Raw genomic sequence first — 17,964 nt, forward strand, 5'->3', positions numbered from 1 at the left:
CCACTGTCTGGCGGCAGGACCTGCATTATTCTCCTAACCATTGATCTGAGTCATTCCTGCACAGAAAATAATCCTAAAGTATTGTTGTTGTTTAGTCGTTTAGTCATGTCCGACTCTTCGTGACCCCATGGACCAGAGCACGCCAGGCGCTCCTGTCTTCCACTGCCTCCCGCAGTTTGGTCAGACTCATGTTTGTAGCTTCGAGAACACTATCGAACCATCTCGTCCTCTGTCGTCCCCTTCTCCTTGTGCCCTCCATCTTTCCCAACATCAGGGTCTTTTCCAGGGAGTCTTCTCTTCTCATGAGGTGGCCCAAGTATTGGAGCCTCAGCTTCAGGGTCTGTCCTTCCAGTGAGCACTCAGGGCTGATTTCCTTCAGAATGGAGAGGTTTGATCTTCTTGCAGTCCATGGGACTCTCAAGAGTCTCCTCCAGCACCATAATTCAAAAGCATCAATTCTTCAGCGATCAGCCTTCTTTATGGTCCCACTCTCACTTCCATACATCATTAAGGTCATATTGAATCTCAATTCAGTCTTCTGTGTCATTAGCTACTGTGGTGTTTGCCTCCTCGGATGGGTCATAAGGAAAGGGTTAAAATGGGTGTGTTGTGATTGGCCAGTGAGAATGCAAGGGGGGAGTAAAAGTTAGAGTGGGAGGATTTGAAAGTCAGTTGAAGTTGAGTTGAGTTGAGTTGAGTTGAGTTGAGTTGAGAGTTGAGGGTTGGGAGTTGAAGAAGGAAGAGGGAAGTTTAGGTGTGGGTTAGTAGAGTTGTATTGTGAGAGAGTGAGAGGAATTGTTAGGTGGAGTCAGATAGATACAGTGGTGCCCCGCAAGATGAATGCCTCGCAAGACGGAAAACTCGCTAGACGAAAGAGTTTTCCGTTTTGGAGGTGCTCCGCAAAACGAATCTTCTATGGGCTTGCTTCGCAAGACGACAATGTCTTGCGAGTTCCTGCTGGTTTTTTTCCCCTCCCCCCCCCTTTTCTAAGCCGCTAAGCCGTTTATCAGCTGATCCGATCAGCAGATAAGACGCTAAAAGCAGCAGATAAGCCGCTAAAAGCCTCTAAAAGCCTCTAATAGCGCTAATAGCGCTAATCCGCTAATCCTTCAATGGGCTTGCTTCGCAAGACGAAAAAAAAGCTAGACGAAGAGAATCACAGAACGGATTCTTTTCGTCTTGCGAGGCACCACTGTAGTTGGGAATAATCAGTTTGAAGCTGTTAGGAACTAAGATTAAGAAACTGTCAAGAAAAACTAACTGAAACCATAACCTTGTTCCTGTATTTAAAAATAAACTTGATTATTTGTTTATGTTAACAGCTGACTGGACTCCGTGTGTCCCCTTGAGAAACGGGGTGGTGGCAGCGGAAAAAGCAATCGCAGTAGCGGCACAGGGTCAATAGACCGTCAAACGTCCGGGGGCCCTGTGTGTGATCACCATAGCTACCTCTTCCAGTTTGGTGTCATCTGTAAAGTTGATGAGCATCCCCTCAATTCCTTCATCCACCCCACTTGTCACTTTTTTGTAGGATGATGAGGAACTGTTAGTGAGCACTCTCTGGGTTCTGTCAATCAACCAGTCAGAAATCCACTTAACAGTTACCTCATCTAGCCCACATTTTACTAGCTTCTCTGCAAGAATATCATGGGGGACTTTGTCAAAATCTCACTGAAATCAACATACACTATATCCACAGAATTCCCTTGATCCACCAAGCTTGTAACTCTGTCAAACGAAAGAAAGAAATGAGATTCATCCGGCATGAAGAAAGTGCTGTGAGTGGAGATGGTCCCTTTTCCCATCCTCTGGATTCCCCTGGAAAACTCAACAAACCTGCTGTACCTGCAACTGGGTGTGGAGACTGCAGATGAATGGGACACAGTTGTGGGCAGCCTGAGGAAGTACCATCAACCTTGGGCCTGCCCATAAAAAGCATGTCTAGAATGAGAGACTAGGGTGATGTCTACTATTTTCACAGACCCTTCTCATTGTGAGTCTTTTGTGATGAGCTGAGAGTTTATTTGGAACCCTCAGAGGGAGGGTGTGTCAGAAGGAAAATGAATTGATATATATTTGTATGAACGTATTCATTTTGTGTACAGTACGTAACTGTGTATTTTTGTAATATTTTGTTTAAGTTGTCTGTTGTTACTTCAGTTTTTTGTACACTGCTTAGCGATATTTTAAATATATTAAGCAGTATGGGAGTTAAATAATCAAAACTCATCCAGTCAGGAATCACACACAAAAGGGGACGATGTCACAGTACTACATAGCCAATTACATCTTTCTATGAGATAAAGTCATTTAGGGCAAGTGAGAGCAATGACTAAGTATCGAAGCAAACATTTTCACAGAGTGGTGGGAACATTGCCAACACTGGTGGGGAATGTTTTGGCACTGCTGAAAGAAATCAGAAAAGAAGAAGGAGGAGGAGGAGGAGGAGCAGAAGTTTGGATTTGAACACGAGTAATTTCAGTTCCATCAGCTCTAATAATGAATTAATAATGTTACCTAACATAATTACAATTTTTCTAAAAATGTTTAGATTTTCCATCCCTCCTTAAATCAATAGGCTCAATAATATTTTTATTCCTCAAAAAGAAGAAGAAGATTGAATCAATGTTTCATCACAACAGCATACAAAGAAGACATCATTAGAATATCTGAAGAGTGAAAAACTGGCAAAGCACCAAAATCACATGAAAGGTATTTAAATTCATTTTTCTTATTTTAGCTGACAGCTTGGATAAAGCGTCATTCAGCAGGAAGATCTGGAGGGGAATTCAACCCAATCCCTTCTATTTTAAGTTGTCAAAATACAGATAATTTAATTCACATTGAGGCTTATCTTGATCTAAAAATATGTAGAGGAGGAAAGAATTCAGGCCATTGGCTGATCCAAGTAATACTGACTTGTTTTAGCTGTATAACATTTCACTGCTTGACCACGAGCCTGTACTTCATTAAGATCAGGTTGTCAAACATGTGGCTTCTTCCAGTAAGAGGATCACAGATGCCAGCAACAAAGGGGAAAGTGGAACAGGACCAAAGCAGAGCCCCCTGGGAAAAGCCCCTTCCAAAGTATGCCAGAAGGTAATTTCAGTGCAACTAATATATTATTGATCAGCACCGTTTCATCTTTTTCTGTTTGTTTAGTTGACAGAAAAATACCACCTACCTTGTTGCCTGCCTAAGTCAGGTACTGAAGAATAAGGGTATCACAAGGTGCATATAGACATACCTCTTTAAAATAGCCAAGCCGTACTCACCCTATTTTGAATGGACCTAAACATTTTGAGTTCCCAGTAGATGCTAGCTGTGTACAGCACTGACTGGCTGGCTTCTATTGTGACATTATGACGGGGGCGGGTGGAATATGTCATTATTTGCTTAAAACCTTACTGGTTTCTGGAAGGGGTGCGGGGAGACACCATATGCACTTTCAATTGGAAAAACTCGAAAGGCAGTTGAAAAAAATTAAAAGAGGGTTGAGAGTTCACATGGGGGGTGCAGGATGAAGAGGGAGAGGAAATCAGCACTGGACCTGAAGGCAAGCGTGTATGCCTTTGAGAAGCAAAGATGGGGCAGAGTAGCTCATGACACCCTGGAAAGTAAAAACAACAACATATCACCACATATCGACTCCTCTTTGTATATCAGTGTGCCCTCATGTCTACACTGAACTACCAAATAATTGGGAAGTTAAACGGTACATGAGTGCACTAGATGCAATTGGTCCAGAAGAGTACAGGGGTAGTACAGTGGTACCTCGGGTTACAGATGCTTCAGGTTACAGACGCTTCAGGTTACAGACTCCGCTAACCCAGAAATAGTACCTCGGGTTATGAACTTTGCTTCAGGATAAGAACAGAAATCGTGCAGTGGCAGCAGGAGGCCCCATTAGCTAAAGTGGTACCTCAGGTTAAGAACAGTTTCAGGTTAAGAACGGACCTCCAGAACGAATTAAGATCTTAACCCAAGGTACTACTGTATTCTATGCCAGTCCTGCTAAGAACTGACCCATTCAAATTAATGGCTTAGGTTTGGTAATTTCATTTCATTGGGTCTGCTCTGAGCAAGACACAACTGAATACAACCCTAGAAAGCTGGAAAGACTACAGTTTGTACAGGCAATGGGAACAACAGAGCTGTCAACCAAAGTACTAAGCTGATTATTATTATTATTTAAAAAAATTGCCTATGCTTTGAGCAGTTCACTTTTTAATTGCCTACTACCAGAATCTCAATATTAATACATAGATTGAAGTACGGTTCACTTACAGTTTACAGTGCAATCCTAACCTGCTAAACTTTAGTGCTGCAAAGGTTTGGGGTTTGTTTGTTTGTTTGTTTGTTTGTTTGTTTACCTGGGGCTTTTCTACCCCACCCAGTTCCCCAGTCCTTGGCTTTGTGTCAAAAAACAATAAAGCTATATAAAAATAATAAAACCATCAAAACGCAACAAATGTACAATAGCACAACATAGTCATACCAACCAGTTTGCAGGGGCATCCCACTTGACCCAGACCCTGGGATACCTCGTCTGAGCAGGAGGTTGGGGACTCTGTAGAGAGTCAGCCTGCAATAGTTTCCCCCACCTCATGAATGTGTTGCCTTATCCTCCCTCCCCAACAACCACTCTGACCATATCCCTAGCCCTGCCTTGATCTCCTGCTCTCCCGCAGGGCCCCACTCTACTTGGGAGAGCAGTATCTTAGCGGATGACCAGGATGAGGAGAACCTGAGAAGCCTCTCAGATTTCTCTGGACCCTTCCCAGATGGATCACTCCCTAATGAGCTCCTTAACGTCCAGCTCACTTGCTCAGCTTCAGAATTCTCTGGCTCCCACACTAGGCAAAGATCATAGTTGCAGTCCACAGCCTGCCTAAATAGGGAATAGGCAAAATTTGAATTAGGGTCTAAAGGTAGAAGATATGGTGCTAATCATACCTCAGGAGGGAGGAGTTCCATAGCCATGACAGCACCATGGAGAAGACCCTATCCTGGATAACTGACAATGAGCAGCAACTATTTGCACATGAAGGACCTCTCCTGCAGATATCATCTTTTTTTTTTTTTTTTAAAAAATGTTTATTAAAGTTTCACGAACAATAAAAAGTTTCAAAATTTAAACATAAGAAAAACTACAAAAATGGAAAAATACAAAGACTAAACACATAAAAAATACACAATAGAAAACAGTTAACAAAAGAAGGGAAGGAAAAAAAGAAAGAAAAGAAAAACCAAAAAGCAAAACAGAAAATAGATTAGTATTTTCATATCTTATACTTCATTCACTAGTTTCTTGACCTCCTCACACTTCCCTTTTTGTATTCCAGTTCAGATATTTAATTCAGCAAGTCCTTACCCTCTAGCATTTATCCTCACTCAAGATATTAACCTATTATAAATATCAATTTTCCAATTGTCAATCCCTATTTAGATTTTCTTAGAAATCTTTTTACCAATACCACTTATTTTCCATCAGACATCGTTTTAACATTCCTTAATTTTACAGTACTTCTGCAAGTAGTCTTTAAATTTCTTCCAGTCTTCTTCCACCGACTCTTCTCCCTGGTCACGAATTCTGCCAGTCATTTCTGCCAATTCCATGTAGTCCATCACTTTCATCTGCCATTCTTCCAGTGTGGGTAGATCCTGTGTCTTCCAATACTTTGCTATCAGTAGTCTTGCTCTCCTGCAGATTTCATCATCATCTGCCCTTTAGCAGCAGGTCCCAGAGTGGGTAACAACAATTTAAGGATATACTTAAAGGACATATTTTACTTTGCCTTGAACACCAGTGTGTTATTATTACAGGGAATGAGAAACAAAGCCTTTCCATCTAACAATGAGCGGGAGCTTTTGTTGATAGGCAGAGCAATCTCTACCTCCTAGCCAAGGAGCAGTGGGGTTAATCAGGACAACCACGGCATCTGAAGTGCTGCTGGCTCCCTCCAGCCAGGCAGATATCTATATCCACATTAATTATCAACTCATAAAATGAGCTGAGGCTTGCAATTCCAGTTAACAATCAGTCCCGCTTTGTAAGGATACCAACATCACCTTCTCCTCTGTGTTCTATTTCCCTCAAGCTACTGATTGCATAAAGCCATTCCTAGCAAAATTTCCACTTCATATATTTTCCTTTAGATTGTTCCTCATCGCATTAGCCTTATAAATAATGAAGAAACAATAGCAGGACTAAAATTAGATCTTACTAGCTCTAGATTGCAAGCAATGATGTACAATCTTCAGCTCAATTGCTGTGCTCATTCTTTGGAGCAAAGCAAAAAGTCCTAAATGCAGAGAACTCTTGCTCTTAAAGCTAGGCCAAATGTCATGCTAGCTTCCTGCAAACCGTGATTTGCAAATTTGGATACAGCCTTAGGAATACATGCTCCTTCCCCATATCGTCTTTCCTCTCTCAAATTATTTCTCCCCTTTCCTCCTCAGCATTAACCACAGTTAACATAAACTATCTTCCCTCGTAGCTGTGTTTTCTAAAGCCAAGCCAGATATGGTTTCAAGGTCAAAGCAGATGTGACTGAAGCCATTTTGTTCATCACCTAACCTCTAACATCTCTCCAACTGAAATATGGATGACAACAACAACAACAACAACAACAACAACAACAACAATAATAATAATAATAATAAATTTTATTATTTATACCCCATCCATCTGATTTGGTTACCCCAGTCATTCTGGGCAGCTTCCAACATACATAAAAACATAATAAAATATTAAACAATAAAAAACTTCCCTATACAGAGTTGCCTTCAGATGTCTTCTAAAGGATGTATAGTTGGTTATCTGCTTGACTCAGGGCTCACATAACTCCATATTCTTCAAGATTTCTCTGATGAAAAGAGGGATGTCCTAAGGAAAAGCGGGACATCCCAAGATAAAATCTGAAACTGGGATAGTTTCTGTAAATGTCCCTGGAAAACTGGGACACTTGGAGGATCTGTCATCATGCTTCACATATAAAACAGGCAGTGGGATTTAATTTTTTACATAAAAATGTAGGTGGGTGTGGAGAACTTTGCCCTCCTCCCTTTTTGATTTACCTTTCCACAATGCTACTTCAGGCATTTTCCTTTCCAGCAAGTGTGCTAAATGAAAGCCTCTCTCCCCCAGTTCCAATACTAGAAGTACTGCAGGTTGCAGAAGTAACGAAATGTGGTGTGATTGTGCAACAAAGATATATCATCTCCACTTGCCCTCACACTTACATTGATTGTTAAAGAATTAGACTCTCCATCCCATTTTATGTAAATGCAGTAGAATTATGAATTTAAAAAATGGCTATCTCCATTTTGAAGAACTGATGCTTTTGAATTATGGTGCTGGAGGAGACTCTTGAGAGTCCCATGGACTGCAAGAAGATCAAACCTATCCATTCTGAAGGAAATCAGCCCTGAGTGCTCACTGGAAGCAGTGGCATAGCATGGGGGGTGCAGGGGGGCCGGCCGCACCGGGCGCAACATCTGGGGGTTAGGGTTAGGGGGTGCAAATCCACGGGTTAGGGGGCACAAATCCACGGGTTAGGGGGCGCAAATTACTTGCCTTGCCCCGGGTGCTGACAACCCACGCTACGCCACTGACTGGAAGGACAGATCCTGAAGCTGAGGCTCCAATACTTTGGCCACCTCATGAGAAGAGAAGACTCCCTGGAAAAGACCCTGATGTTGGGAAAGATGTAGGGCACAAGGAGAAGGGGACGACAGAGGACGAGATGGTTGGACAGTGTTCTCAAAGCTACCAGCATGAGTTTGACCAAACTGTGGGAGGCAGTGGAAGACAGGAGTGCCTGGCGTGCTCTGGTCTAGGGGGTCACAAAGAGTCGGACACAACTAAATGACTAAACAACAACAACATCTCCATTTTGTCTTGTTTAGCCCCTAATCTTTGGTTTATCAGGGATCCGGGTTGGTTTCAACCAGAGCTTGCAGCAGAACTCAGTTGCAGAGCCCACACATGCAAAAAGTTCCAGGTTCAATCCTGGCAACAACTGTTAAAAGGTTCACCAGGAGCAGGACCTCTTCTTGAGACCTTGAAGCACCATTGCAGCTGCAGTAGACAGAACTGAGATGGGACAATGGCTGAACTCGGTGTAAGGTAGCATTATATGCTCAAGTGATGCACTTTAATTAAACTGTAGTTATAGCTGGAATTAGGCAGGAAAATATACTGATTTGTTTTATAGAGGCTGAACCAAATGCCTACGGTTTTCTAGCCAACAGTCTGACTGAAGATTACTTTTCAAATGTCAACCAACCATGAATTACAAAGCCTGGGTAGGATCAGGATGACAAAACCACAACTGAACAAATTAAATTATATTTATATTTAAAAAGACCAATGCTTCGATCTATTGCCTTGTTTCTTTTTAAATGAAATAATATTCTGCTGAAAAAAGTTTCAGATTGGAACCTGTGAAAATTGCCCAGTATGGGCAAGTTGTCTTCAAATATTACCGTATTTTTCGCACTATAGGACGCACTTTTTCCCCTCCAAAAATGAAGGGGAAATGTGTGTGCGTCCTATGGGGCGAATGCAGGCTTTTGCTGAAGCCTAGAGAGCGAGGTGGGTCAGTGCGCACCGACCCCTCTCACTCTCCAGGCTTTGAGCAGCTCTCCGCAAGGCGCGGGAACCCGGCGCTGAGCTCCCATGGCTTGCGGAGAGTTGCCTGTTCTGGGGACTGGGGTTGGGGGAAGCTTGGGCTTCCCCCGCCCCAGCCCCGTGCCTGGGGGGAAAATAATTTTTCCCCTTTATTCCCCCCCCCAAAAAAACTAGTTGCTTCTTATGGGACGGGGGTCCTATAGGGCGAAAAATATGGGAGTTTGTTCGTTTGCTAGCTTTTTATTTATTTAATTTCTATACCACGATTCATCCAAGGGTGACAGGGCCGCTTACAATACCAAAGCACAAAATAGCCTGTTCTTTGGCTCTGTAGAATTCAGGTGCTTATGTTGAAAATTATCTCACCTGCTCGACTTTATATCTCCTTACAGCGTGTCCTGATCCGTAAGTCCTGGAACACTGGAGATGAATATGTCAACCTATGCCTGGGGTTATATTAAAACCTTCTGTGGAAATGCCTGAGGTTATATTAAAACCTTCTGGGTTGCCGGATAATGCAACAATCCAACATCTATCTGCTGCTACCTTGAGGACTCAGTCCAGCATGTGGGCAGAAAAATGTCCACTGAAATAATGAGTTGCATCCAAGGAAGCAGTGGACCAGCTCCAGGGAGCTGAGCCATTTTGGGTGCCCTCAATATTTTGGGGGAGGGGGCTGGGGCACCCTAATGTTGAGGGGGCAGAGGAAGCTGGGCGTGGAATTGAGCACAGAGGTGTGATGGGGAAGAGGGTAGAAGCAGTCTCTTGTCGGTGGCAGGGCCAGGAGGAGGAGCCACCGGCCATTGAAACCACAAGGCCACCATGTCAGGTGATATGCAAAACCACTCTCTCTCTCTCTCTCTCTCTCTCTCTCTCTCTCTCTCTCGTTTTTTTTATCTATACTTTTCAAATTTATACATTCCATTAGTTTGACAATCAATTTAAAATTTCCAAATTTTGAATTCCTTCCCCCCTCTTTCTGCAGTTCCTTAAATTTATTGTTTACTATCTTCTACATATCCAAGTCCATTTACCTTGCTCATTCAATTATCTACTGTAAATATATACTCTTATAAAACTGCAGGTTATTACAATAATCCTGCTAATGTTTTTATCTGTTTACAATTTGTCTGTAAATATTCAATAAACCACTTCCATTATTTCATAAAAAAGTTTGTTATCTTGATTTCTTGTTCTTCTGGTAAGTTTTGCCATTTCTACAAATTGCATAAGTTTTTGTATCCATTCTTCATTTGCTGGGACTTTTGCTTCTTTCCACTTTGGGGCAAGCAACAATCTTGCTGCTGTAGTAGCATACTTGAATAAGTTTCAATACAGTTTAGATAGTTCTGTCCCTATTATTCCCCCCCCCCCAAAGCCTCTGGGTTTTTAAATAACATTTATTTTGAACATCTTTTTCAATTCATTACATATCATTTCCCAGTAAGCTTTAACCTTACTACATGACCACCACATATGATAAATAGGCACCAACTCTTCAGCACATCACACTATTTTCACTGTGCCTTTATTAAATGCTGAGCATAATATCCAGTTCTGATTAAAACAACAGCAACAACTTTGGAATTACTTCCCATTTGAAATACCTCATGTTATTATGGCCTGTGTGTGTAAAGGCCCATATAATAATTTTAAAGAAAATCAATGATGCCAGGCAGTGTATTTGAAATCAACCTAATATGTATCTGTTTCCCTTGGAAGTATCCGGGCCATAATAGAAGCAGCAAAACTAGAAGTATTTCAAAAGGTGGTTTAAAAAATGGCTTGACGATCTGTATAATTATAAGTTTGAAAATCCAAAATGATTCACTGTAAATTTTAGGCTATAATTTAAGCGAACTTAGCCAACCTGAAATTATTGAGGTTTTGCAAATGCGTAAGTGAAAAGGGCTTGTGGTAGAAAACTTGAGCGGTCATTTGGGAGATCCAGTTTCTATTTTTGTTTGCTCCACAAATTTCCTGTGTGACTCTGGGAAAGCAAGGCAGATCTTGACTTTCATTGGAGGCAAGCATTCTCAGCTGGCAGAGAAAGAGAGATTGAGATTTAAGAGTTCCCAAGAACAAATATTGCAATACAAAAAAAGAAAAGAAACTAAGAGGGACTTACTTTCTTAAGAAATGACGTTTTAAAATATAGTATGCCTCTCCACTACAATATTGGTCATGATCAGATGTATAAGCCACCTTCAGAGAGTTTTTGAAGACTGTTATACACGTGTGTGTGTGTGTGTGTGTGTGTGTGTGTATTGTTAAGTAAACAAATAATGCAGGAACACTGGAACTACATTTACTACAAACCTTTCCTCAGTCAGAGATGGCAACTGCAGTTGGACTCTTGCAAACTTCCATGATCCCCAGCTGTGAATGGCAGCTGGATGAATGAAGAGCTACGAGATTGAACTCAGAAATAAGCCAAACCATTTCCCATTTTAGGGAGGAAGTCATTACTGTAGCTTAATTCCAATCTGACATCACCTTGCCAATAAAGGTCCGTACAGTTAAAGCTATGATGTTCCCAGTAGTGATGTATAGAAGTGAGAGCTGGACCATAAAGAAGACTGATCGCCGAAGAATTGATGCTTTTGAATTATGGTGCTGGAGGAGACTCTTGAGAGTGCCATGGACTGCAAGAAGATCAAACCTATCCACTCAGAAGGAAATCAGCCCTGAGTGCTCACTGGAAGGACAGATCCTGAAGCTGAGGCTCCAATACTTTGGCCACCTCATAAGAAGAGAAGACTCCCTGGACCAGAGCATGACCCCATGGACCAGAGCATGCCAGGCACTTCTGTCTTCCACTGCCTCCCGCAGTTTGGTCAAACTCATGCTGGTAGCTTCGAGAACACTATCCAACTATCTCGTCCTCTGTCATCCCCTTCTCCCTGTGCCCTCCATCTTTCCCAACATCAGGGTCTTTTCCAGGGAGTCTTCTCTTCTCATGAGATGGCCAAATTATTGGAGCCTCAGCTTCAGGATCTGTCCTTCCAGTGAGCACTCAGGGCTGATTTCTTTAAGAATGGATAGGTTTGATCTTCTTGCAGTCCATGGGACTCTCAAGAGTCTCCTCCAGCACCATAATTCAAAAGCATCAATTCTTTGGCGATCAGCCTTCTTTATGGTCCAGCTCTCACTTCCATACACCATTACTGGGAAAACCATGCCCTCCATAGACTACAATTAATAGCCAAATCACAACAGTCAACGTTTCCCTTTTTAAAAGGGAAATTCCCTTATTCCGAATAGGATTCCTCGCAAGAAAAGAGAAAAGTTGACAGCTATGAGCCAAATGTTCAAGACTGGGTGAGGGCAAGAGAGGAACAGGGAGGTGCTAAGAGGGAAAGGGGGGTGTGCAGACACATGGCCTGAATTTCAAATGCTAAACAGAACCCCCACAAGTACAGAGAATATAAATCAGACCAGACAAACAAAATGTGGAAAATAAAACTGCTAAGCACAAACAGAAAGAAGGAACTGTGCTTTTAATTTGCGCACACAGACAAATAATCACAGGACCAAAAATTCTCTGTCTGTCTCCAAAGAGCTGTGGTGTGAAATGACAAGGAACTGTGTCGTATCTCTGTTTATTTTCCTCCACATTCTGCCTCCGGCTCCAGTTGTGAGTGTCTGGAAGTTCCTGTACAGAAGGAAGACCCATTGCATTTGCTAGAATGTGCCTGAGTTGAAGACTAGACGGTTAAGTGTTATTTCCTCCTTTTTGCCCTCTCCCTCTCTCACCTCTTTCATCAGACCTAGCTGTGTCCTGCTCCGTATTCAATAAAATTAAAATTATGTGACTTGATACCCTTTGATTCTACCTTAGGCTGCAATCCTGTGCACACTCAACTCATCTGAGAGTATGATCCTTTGAACACAGTGGGATATACTTCTGAATAAACTGGCACAAGGTGACACAGCCTCTTGATTTTCCACTTGGGATTAATGGAGGGGCCAACCATAATTTGCTGGGAACCCTACTGAAAATGGCACACGAGATTTGAAAGCATGCCACAATCATAACGGGGAACCCTACTGAAAATGGCACACGAGATTTGAAAGCATGCCACAATCATAACGGGGTTCGAATTTATGCACTTTCAACATTATTGAGGGACCATTCACTTTGATGTCATTCAGCTAACTTTACTCAAAGTAGACCAATGGAAATTAATGGGCCTAAGCTACTTGTGCTCATTAATATCAATGGGTCTACTTTGAGTAAAAGTTAGTTGAACCCAAGGGTGACAACTTGAATAAAATATTGGGCGGGGGGGGGGAGGTAAGCCCTACCCTCCATAATCAATCACAAGATGTCTGAACACATACCATTCGAATGGCAATATTCATTAATTTTGGGGGGCCCTGGCCCCCTCAAATATTTTATTGGGGGGCAGAAGGGACCTCAGGCCCTATGAGTTGGTTCCTATGGTTGAACCCTATGGCAGTATTCAACACCAGTTCTACTCAGAGTATAAGTTAATGGAGATAACTCATTTAGGCTTATTAATTTCAGTGAGTCTACTCTGAGCAAGACTTACTTAAATTCTGCACTGTGTCTACATTTGCAACATTTTTGTTGTTTCCAAATGACATACAGTGGTACCTCAGGTTACATACACTTCAGGTTACATACGCTTCAGGTTACAGACTCCGCTAACCCAGAAATAGTGCTTCAGGTTAAGAACTTTGCTTCAGGATGAGAACAGAAATCGTGCTCCGGCAGCGTGGGGGCAGCAGGAGGCCCCATTAGCTAAAGTGGTGCTTCAGGTTAAGAACAGTTTCAGGTTAAGTACAGACCTCCGGAACGAATTAAGTACTTAACCTGAGGTACCACTGTACCTTACAGTTACAGTTTCAAGGATAAGAAACTGTCCGGTCTTACTGCTTTTTAGTGCATTGAATCCTCCTTTATATTTACATCACAGAATCCTTATCTCTCAGGTTATCTTTGCACCCATATGTGCTTGTGTGTGTTTCTGAGGCACACTGACAAAACAAAAGAATTGCATCAACTGGTAATGAAGGGAGTGCCCTTGAGGACCACTCAAATTCACGCTCAGCTGCCAATTTCATTCCAGCTAAAAGTGTCCTGGCTTTGAATCCTGTCTCACACCTTTTTCAATACAAGAACCATCTTGGCAGCTCTGCTTCACCTGGGAAATCCTTCACCAGCTGCCATTGCAACTGCTGGCCCACATCCTCCAGTGCCATTTGCTCCCAAGAACGCAGCATATTTATTATGTTGACAGCTATTTGACTATGTGTTTCCTTTCTGCAAACACTTTCCAGAGATTGCTGCAGTGCGATGTGTGTGTGTGTGAAACTTTGGGAAGATATGTTAAAATGTGAAGCAATATTTAAGGAGTAACAAATGTTTGTTGCGTAAACAAGGGCTAAATCATTCCAGCGGGTTTGATATAAGCCTTCCGAGAAAAGTGTTATTAATAAACATAATTAATCTCAGCGAGAGAGTACACAGAGCAATGTGCCACAGCAAGCACATAAATTTATTTCCCAATGATTATTTAAAAGGTGAATAGAGTGACCTCCGTGTTTACATGGGGGAAAATGCCTCCTCCTCTGAACTGAGCCCAATTCAGCAGCTTCCTTCATACATAGAAATGTCAGCTATAGTCAAGCATTACTCGTAGGCAAACATAAGCACATGAGAAAAAAGAACAGGAATTAATGGACTATCTCTGCCACCCATCAACAGGGGTCCGCAAACTTTTTCAGCAGGGGGCTAGTCCACTGTCCCTCAGATAATAATAATAATAATAATAATAATAATAATAATAATAATGTTGTTGTTTAGTCGTTTAGTCGTGTCCGACTCTTCGTGACCCCATGGACCAGAGCACGCCAGGCACTCCTGTCTTCCACTGCCTCCCACAGCTTGGTCAAACTCATGCTGGTAGCTTCGAGAACACTGTCCAACCATCTTGTCCTCTGTTGTCCCCTTGTGCCCTCCATCTTTCCCAGCATGAGGGTCTTTTCCAGGGAGTCTTCTCTTCTCATGAGGTGGCCCAAGTATTGGAGCCTCAGCTTCAGGATCTGTCCTTCCAGTGAGCACTCAGGGCTGATTTCCTTCAGAATGGATAGGTTTGATCTTCTTGCAGTCCATGGGAATCTGTCTCCTCCAGACCAAATAATAATAATAATAATAATTTATTATTTATACCCCGCCCATCTGGCTGAGTTTCCCCAGCCACTCCGGGTGGCTCTCAATCAAGTGCTAAAAACAATACAGCATTAAATATTAAAAATTTCCCTAAACAGGGCTGCCTTCAGATGTCTTTTAAAAATAAGATAGCTGCTTATTTCCTTGACATCTGATGGGAAGGCTTTCCACAGGGTGGGAGCCACTACCAAGAAGCCCTCTGCCTGGTTCCCTGTAACCTCACTTCTCACAGCGAGGGAACCGCCAGAAGGCCCTCGGTGCTGGATCTCAGTGTCCAGGCTGAACGATGGGGGTGGAGACGCTCCTTCAGGTATACAGGACTGAGGCCGTTTAGGGCTTTAAAGGTCCTTGTGGGGGGCTGGACTATATTTTTTGGGGGGGAAATGAACGAATTCCTATGTCCCACAAATAACCTAGAGATGCATTTTAAATAAAAGGGTACATTCTACTCATGTAAAAAAATGCTGATTCCCAGACCGTCCGCAGGCCAGATTTAGAAGGCGATTGAGCCAAATCCAGCCCCCGGGCCTTAATTTACCTACCCATGCACCACAATTCTTATCACTTTCCATCTTCCAGGATGCTAAAACATGCTGGCCTCAGTGGAGCCTGTATGGATTGAAAAAGCTCCCCAATTAGATCACACACCTTCCATAAGTTTGAGGGCAACGAAAAGAGGGCTAGAGGAGCGACAGAGCCAGGTCACATCCACACCATATTCAAGGTGTGACCGGAAAGTTCGGTGAATGGTCACAGAAATCGGACAGCGAGAAACATTCAAATATACAATCCGCATTGGAAACCCATGAAATGCTCACAATTGTGTACAGAGATGAAGCTGTAACTCGAAAGATAGTGTATGAGTGGTTTAAGCGTTTCTTAAGTGTGGTGTAGTGGTTAAGAGCAGTAGACTCGTAATCTGGTGAACCGGGTTCGCATCCCCGCTCCTCCACATGCAGCTGCTGGGTGACCTTGGGCTAGTCACACTTTTCTGAATTTTCTCAGCCTCACTCACCTCACAGAGTGTTTGTTGTGGGGGAGGAAGGGAAAGGAGAATGTTAGCCACTTTGAGACTCCTTCGGGTAGTGAGAAAGCAGGATATCAAATCCAAACTCCTCTTCCTCTTCTTCTTTTCTTCTGTGAAGGGCGGCCAACTATCGAAGATGACACTCTGTCTGGCAGACCATCGATGAGCAGAACGGCAGCAAATGTTGACAGAATTCATGAGTTATTGATGCGGGATCGGCGTTTGTCCATCCAAATGATGGCGGAAGAATTGCATATTCCACATGAAATCGTCACTGAGTTGTCCCACCCTCCATATTCTCCCGATCTGGCCCCACTGGATTCCTTTCTTTTTCCAAAACTTAAATCTGCACTGAAAGGGCACAGATTTCTGAACATTTCACACATCCAAGCTGCTGTGACGAGGGAACTGAAAGCAGTACGAAAAGAGGACTTCTCTAGAAGTCTCCAACAGTTCTACAAACTTTCTCAGTGGTGCATTGTCTCAGAGGGGGGCTACTTTGAAGGCCTGCAAGGTGTGTATGTTTGAATATTTCTCGCTGTCCAATTTTTGTGACCATTCACAAAAACTTTCCAGTCACACCTCGTATTTTAAAGCACATGACTTCCCTCAAAGAATTCTGGGAATGGTGGTAGGAGCTATTGTGAGGGGTAAAGTAAAAATTTGTGTGCTCTAAATGTGCTGTGCGGATGCAACCCTGATCCTTCGTTCTTCTGTAATTTACATGAGCTTAATTGCAGTCCCTGAAGAGGGCTTCTATATACAGGCATCATTCAGCCAAAATTCAAAATCAATTACTGGGATATACTCTACAATGTAGGGACACGGGTGGCACTGTGGGTTAAACCACAGAGCCTAGGACTTGCTGATCAGAAGGTTGGTAGTTCGAATCCCCACGACGGGGTGAGCTCCCGTTGCTCGGTCCCTGCTCCTGCCAACCTAGCAGTTCGAAAGCACATTGAAAGTGCAAGTAGATAAATAGGTACCGCTCCAGCGGGAAGGTAAACGGTGTTTCCGTGCGCTGCTCTGGTTCACCAGAAGCAGCTTAGTCATGCTGACCACATGATCCGGAAGCTGTATGCCGGCTCCCTCGGCCAATAAAGTGAGATGAGCGCCGCAACCCCAGAGTTGGCCACGACTGGACCTAATGGTCAGGGGTCCCTTTAACCTTTACCTTACTCTACATGTAGCTTCTCCTATAAAGCAGACAGGACTGGCTGTATTGACTGACCAGTCCCAGCTCAAGTTGTTAGTTATATACATTCATGTGATTGCAATAATTATGAAATAAAATACAGTGAATTGCATCATGCTTAGAATAGCCATAAAAACTACCATAATTCCCTGGTATGATGTTGATTCCAGTAAAGAACGAAACAAGTTCATTTCCCCCCCACTGAAAGATCTCCATTGAATTTTTTCATAGTTGCTTGTATTGCGTTACACTGGTACCTTGGGTTACAGATGCTTCAGGTTACAGATGCTTCAGGTTACAGCCTCCGCTAACCCAGAAATAGTACCTCGGGTTAAGAACTTTGCTTCAGGATGAGAACAGAAATCTCATGGTGGTGGTGTGGCGGCAGCAGGAGGCCCCATTAGCTAAAGTAGTGCTTCAGGTTAAGAACAGTTTCAGGTTAAGAACGGACTTCCAGAACGAATTAAGTTCTTAACCTGAGGTACCACTGTATTTTGTTCGATATAATTAAGTGAAGCTTTAAAAGAAGGAAATCTGGGACAATCTCCTCCACAGCACTTAGAGCTTAGTTTTAGAAAAAGATTGGCATGTTTTGAAATACTTTCCCTTCTCCTGACACTTTGATGTTGTTGTGCCATGAACAATTTCATGTGAGTAATACCATTGCATAATGTATCCAGGAAAAGTTTCACTGCCTTCATTTTTGCTTTTCTTGGAGCCCTGTGAGAAAACAAGTTGGCAATTCTGATGACATGGGAGTTGTGATAGTTTGAAGATGAAATGCAAAATGTTGTATTTTTATTTGTTTGTTTGTTTGACATATCTATACCAATAGCCCTGGGTACATACATTCATGCTTCCTTCAAATCTACCGGCACGCGGGTGGCACTATGGTTTAAACCACTGAG

The sequence above is a fragment of the Podarcis liolepis genome, assembly GCF_965112155.1.
Source record: "Podarcis liolepis genome assembly, chromosome: 9".
Lineage (NCBI taxonomy): Eukaryota > Metazoa > Chordata > Lepidosauria > Squamata > Lacertidae > Podarcis > Podarcis liolepis.